This window comes from Dermacentor variabilis, chromosome 8 (assembly GCF_050947875.1).
Source record: "Dermacentor variabilis isolate Ectoservices chromosome 8, ASM5094787v1, whole genome shotgun sequence".
Lineage (NCBI taxonomy): Eukaryota > Metazoa > Arthropoda > Arachnida > Ixodida > Ixodidae > Dermacentor > Dermacentor variabilis.
The window spans coordinates 72,259,541-72,265,540 of NC_134575.1; the positions used below are offsets into that span (position 1 = coordinate 72,259,541).

Below are 6,000 nucleotides of genomic sequence, written 5' to 3' on the forward strand. Positions count from 1 at the left end.
ATAACGAATACACAAGACAGTGTCACAAAATAACAAAACAATAACCAAAAACGTCCGTCGGTCATGGCGAAAATAGAAAAAACATAAGGTTATAGCTTTATAACACCATCAGAAAACCAAGCATGATCAGGTCATGGTAGTGCAAAGGAACAAAAAAATGCACAAAAAATACTTGTCACAAGGTATTTATCAAAAGTCGCTGTCTACTTGGAAATCAAAGGATCTGTCAGACTTAAGTCATAGAGCCAAGTTCCTGCTGCAAATATTAAAGCAGTACTGTAGCAACAGTCAGCCATCAGGGCTGTTATCACTTACGAGGTAGCAGCGAAGTGGGGTTGAGGCTACATGAAACAGCTATATATCGTGGAGAAAGAGTAATTATAACGTCCTAATCAGGTGATATGCTGCCTGCGCACGCTATTATCAACATCCAACGTGGTTTAGCAAACGTTGCAAAAGCTTTAACACCTCCTCCTTTATTACAGACGACGGGCTTATCAGCGAAGATGAGTTCCTTGCCTGGATGGCCAGGCAGACTAGCATCAAGGATGACGTCATGGAAGACCTGCTGGCAGCGTTCAGGGTGTTCGACAAGGACGCCAACGGTTACATCACAAAGGTATCTTTCGCTCGCCTCTACTTTCACGTGCAGTTTTCAAGGCTGCCAACGGAAAAACGTATTCCCCACCCGTTTATAAGCACTAAGGTAACAAGTATTCAACAAAGTTCTCAATGTGGTTGTTGACAAGAAGTGTTGTCGAACAACTTTTTCAACCCTACCCAGTCACAGTTACGCTGCTTTTGCTTCATGTTTTCTTCATTACTTTTGTATCCTTATGTTCTTCTCGTCTAAATATTCAGCGATTTAGCTTAAGATGAAAATACAAACTAAAGGTATTTGTTTCTGGAGGTTAGTTTGAACAGAAACAAAATACGGGTATAGGGAGAGCCAGTCGGACATTCCTAACGCTATTTAGTTTTGCACGAATAAATTAAATGACCTGAAATCCCTGGGCGTCATTTCTTCAATGTGCGACTCAACAACATGTTAGTAGTCGGGTATGTTGGTAACGTAGTACGGATCCATATTAACGGCTCATAAGCAGTGATGAATGCAGTAAAATCACACTCCCTTGGCATTCCAACAAACGCATCATCCCGCAATAAAATATTTGTAGGAAGCGCGGTGTTTCTGCTTTCCTTTCTCGTTATCGGTCCTTTTATTTTGGGCCGTTAGTATGCCTACGGAATACACCTTGTAATACAGAAAAGCACCATGAATACTTGAATTATTTTACGTAATGAGCTTGATCAGCGATGGCTAAAGCCTGGCATGATTCTTCAACCTACACTCTTAAACAAATGTACACCCTTTGGGGTGTATATTTGCCACACAAATATAATCGCCATCTGTCCTGCTTGCGTTTCCTTCCTTGAAAACGCCGCGCTCACTACTTTCTTGTCGAGAATGCTCTGTCGTGCTCATAACGCACATGCCGTTCGTGACTTGGAAGTACCGGGCTTGCATCGTTAAAGAAAGGAAATGCGGAGAAGACGAATGACGATTATTGTAGTGTGGCAAGATACGACCCAAAGGGCGTAATTTTGCTTAAGAGGGTACACCTATAGACTTCTTTTCAACAGACACATCACATAATTATACACAAGAAATTGCTAATATTTTGATCTCTGACTTTTCCAATTGTTCACTGCTCATGGCTGTGCCCATCCGGCATCACACTGTTGTCCTTACGTATACTGATATACTCGTTTTCTACATTCGCAAACTAAAGAAAGTAACACAAGAAACAAATCAATTTGCTGTAGTAATTGACCACTTATCCCGAACAAAACATAATTATAAAATCAGTTCTCCCCCATCAAAATATGAGGTTTATAGACAACTAATCTGCCTAACAAAAGCACTACATTTTGCTCAAAGAAACGGTTCATCCTTCCTTAAAGATACTGTAATGCTTGTTAGCGCACTTTTTGTTCCCTTGAGTGTTAACTTCATGAAAGAAACGCCACTGTCGAGCATACGGGCCATTCTGGCTCTAAGTGCAGGTGCAGATAAGTGCTGCGATATCAGGTAAAAGCGCAGAAGAAAACAACACTAAGCAACTGTGTATACAGTTCGAACCAAGCTCAAGATTTCAGCGGTGAGATAACAAACTGCGCTGCTCTTCACAGGCAGCACAATCTCTTCAGGATATTCGCCCAAGTGTTGCTTACTTTTTGCCGAAGCTACTTATGCCGCCAGCTCACCTCCGAACGTGAGCAAAAAGCCGAAGCACCAGTATCGTTACAATGCGTTTATTTTGCAGACTTGCTGTTAGGTAAAAGCTACAAGTGACAATCTCTCCTGATTTTCGTCCTATCGCGTATGACACAAAAAAGGCTAAAGAGCAAGGAAAACTCCAACAAAATTTATTTTGTTTTGGTTGCTCCTAATTTGCTCTTTAATTCAGCTGTCATCAACCAGGCAGATAACTGCCGAATGTTTAGCTTCGAAACGGAGAGATGCATACGATGTGTATCTCTGGCTGAAAGTTCATGAATTACGATCATACCGTTAAGCAGAAGTTCCATTTCAGTGGTTCCCGCGTATAACTGGGTATTTTCTTAGGTATAACTGTTAGGCGACGTGGGTTTTTAAGTTTCTCTGCGACGTGATCACTTTGTCTCAGACACCATTTTAGCTGCAAGGTAAAGAAGTACACTTCAATTTTAGACCACCTCTGACCAAGTCTGGCATGTGATGCGCCAACGCTTTGCTTATGGAAACAACAAATATAGTTAAATAAGCGCACATTTGCAGATTCGAATGCGAGAGCAGAAAAAACCCTGGTCTTCTGTAAGTCTGGAGCAATATGGTTCAGTATAACATGTCCCGCCTGACTTAGCGCAAGTGTTATGCCAACATACAAGTTATTTCTCCACTTACGGTACGTTTTTTGATGAAAATATGTTATTATTACAAAATATATTGCAGAGAATCTCTTAGCCTGTAGTTAGTCGAGATATTACAGCAAAGCTGTTAGCCTCTAGATGGCCGGTATTTTAGAGCGGCGCTCTTAGGCGCCCGTTCCTTGCGGCGAGCGTCGGCGGCATCGGCGGCGTAACCGAACAAATGAGCACAGCGAAAAATGAAAGAGTGAACGTGGAGCGGAATATAAAGACGCAAGCCGCGACCAATGAGAGCGGCCCCTTCAATGACGTGCGCGCAGGAAACTGGTGTCATGCGGACCCGTGCGACCGCTCGATGCGACCTCGTATATGGTATCAGCCGGACCGCTCGCTTGTACTGTCGTCTGCCCACGTCAGCTCTCGCTCGCGCTTGTATGGTTAGCTTGGTTTGGTCTCGTTCGCGCTTGTTTCAATTGTCATGGTTTACGATTCTTTCGTAATCTGATCGTACGCGCGACGCTAATCGTGGAGTACTTTCTGGAAGCCACACGGCACTAGCGATTAAACTAGAACTTTCGAGAAGTCATGTATAAGAGCCGAAGCGCTTGATCCGCAGATCAGATTTTCGACGATCGCCGACTCTGCTACATGTCACTCTCAAATTCTTTGCCAGAATATATCGCGAAACGAAGACATGTATACGCTGAGCTTAATTTTCGCGTTAGGGAGTATCATGATCGTCGCGGAATTTTTTCGGTCTCTGCTCACTCAAAAAAACAGTACCACAAACTAGCGGCCGCGGTCACTCAGACAGACCTCCAGCGGCAGCTGGAAAAGGGCTTTGTGTTTCATTTTCTGCGTAACAGCACTATGGTTTCTCGTAAATTCGAATTAGTCCGATGCTATCATGTCTGCAGGTTGTGTGTAAGTCATACTTTACGTATTTCTCTAAGGCACTTGACTTATTACATCCCCTTAGCTCAATAAGGCACTTGCGCTTGGCTGAGAGCCCGAAAGAGTGAGAATCTATGCTCTACTTCCGCACATGAGCGCGCATGAGTGCGTACGTCGCTTGTGTAACGTCGTCTAATGTCATTTGGAGTGGTGGTACTTTAACGTATACGTTGCGCTTGTCTAACGTCGGCAACAGCTTCGCCCTATAGATGCATTTTCACAGGGTAGAATGGAGGCAGATTTTTTTTTACTCAATACTTTGTCGGACGATGCATAACATGACATAACCGTAATTTATACGTGTGACCAAGGCTTGATGGAAATAGAATGCACAGGACTCGCGCAATTCATTGCCCGCTCCATCGTAATGCGTTGCGCAGGACGAACTCAAGCTCGCCATGGAAATGATCGGAGAACCCATGTCCGAGGCCCAGCTGGACAGCATGATTCGAGCCACAGACATCGACAACGACGGGAGGATAAACTATGAAGGTAGGTAACAAGAAATCAGATACATGGGCAAGTGTTCCATAAGAACTGTAGCAGCGTCAAAAGCGGCAAAAAATATATAATCGTGCAGTGTTGTTAAAGTGTACCAAGCTTTCGGAATAAACGAACAACTTTGTTGCATAGACATTAAGATGTAGGACCGAACTTCGGGTCCGTTCAGACTCTTTCCAACTAGTCGTCTCTCTTAACAGAATTAAGTAATACGGAAAACGTGTTATGGGAACTATCGTCCTAGAGCAACACACGTTTTATGGAGGATACATAGCTGTGTGGTATCCGAACTAGGTTTGACCGCGCGGGGTTCTTGACCGTCTGTGGAGAGCACTGTGCTCTAAAATGCCTTCTCTTGTCTGCTTCAAGGGAAGATGCTTATATAAAACTCCTCTGGCAAATGCAACACAATCGCTTCTAAAGTTTTGAAAGCTAATATGTAAATCCATTGCTTCGGAGTTCAGCTGCTCTCACGTAGACCAAGCAGTGCCTCTAAGCATATCACCCGCTGTTAAATGTGTTTTGTGGCTTCTATTTACGCTCTTTGCAGAGTTCGTCACAATCCTGCTATAGCGGTGTCACGCGTTGCCGTCCCTACCCGACGCATGCCATGAAAGCCTTAACTTATTCAAAGATGCGTTCAATCATCGAGATATACTCATCGCCCGCAATCGGCACGGACCCGACTGCAGCGGCCCTCGGCGAGGAATTCAAACGCCTTGTCGGCCGTTCGGCGGCTCAGGCGGCTGTTCGCTCCGTCCATGACACATGTACATAGAAAGTGTTATCTGCTCAAGGAGTGTGTTGTGTAAAACCAGTACCCCGGATGCAAATAAATCTTGCTCCACAAGTCCGACAGGAGAACATGACGTGTTCATTGTGTTCCTTTTCCTTAGAAACTCGTACATTTATTCTGGGGACCTGACGTCCTCAAGCAACGCACCGGCTGTAAGACGGGATGTATGTGGCGGGATGTGAATTGATTTTGAAATCCTTGTGTTTCATTACTACATGTAAGTATGTCAGAAATCGTTGGCGTCTACAAGTTCTCGTGCTCCTTGATTTTCCTTCAAAGCTCGGCTAAGGAACAGTTTTGCAACTGCCCCCACGGGATTCTGGCAGCCACTTTCGGAAAACAAGTCAGGGACATACGAGACCGTTAAAGAATTATGCCCAACGTACATGTCGAAACCTATGTGAAATGAAACTTTCTAGATGCGGTTAATGAAGCGCCATAAATAAGTCCATTTCATCCCTGACTCTTTGGCGTAAAGGAAGCTGGCGCGCATATGTTGCCTTCGCGAAACCATGCTATAGGCAATGTGACAAAAATTAGCTTGTACTTTCTCATTTCTTCTTATATATTGTAAATGAACCGGCCACTTGTTGGCCAATGCCCCGTTCTGGGTATGTGCATGATAGATTGTACGGCAATCATAATTATCATCAACAAGCGCCGATCATCTGAAAAAGCTAGTTCGAATCGGCATGTACTACCCGTTTCATGGCCAACCCTCCGCTGTAGCAATGTGTCATTGCATGAAAATCGTGATAAACACAATCAACGGGCCGACACGCTTCCTGGCCTCTCGCTGTTGTGGTTATGACAGTATGGAAATCACAGTTATCATCAAC

The 6,000-nt window shown here is 44.2% G+C and overlaps 1 pseudogene; it reads left to right on the forward strand.

The window, feature by feature from the left end:
- The window catches only part of LOC142590327 (calcium-binding protein E63-1-like), a 99,313-nt pseudogene extending 94,084 nt beyond the window's left edge, over positions 1–5,229 (forward strand).
- Positions 5,230–6,000: the final 771 nt, after the last annotated feature.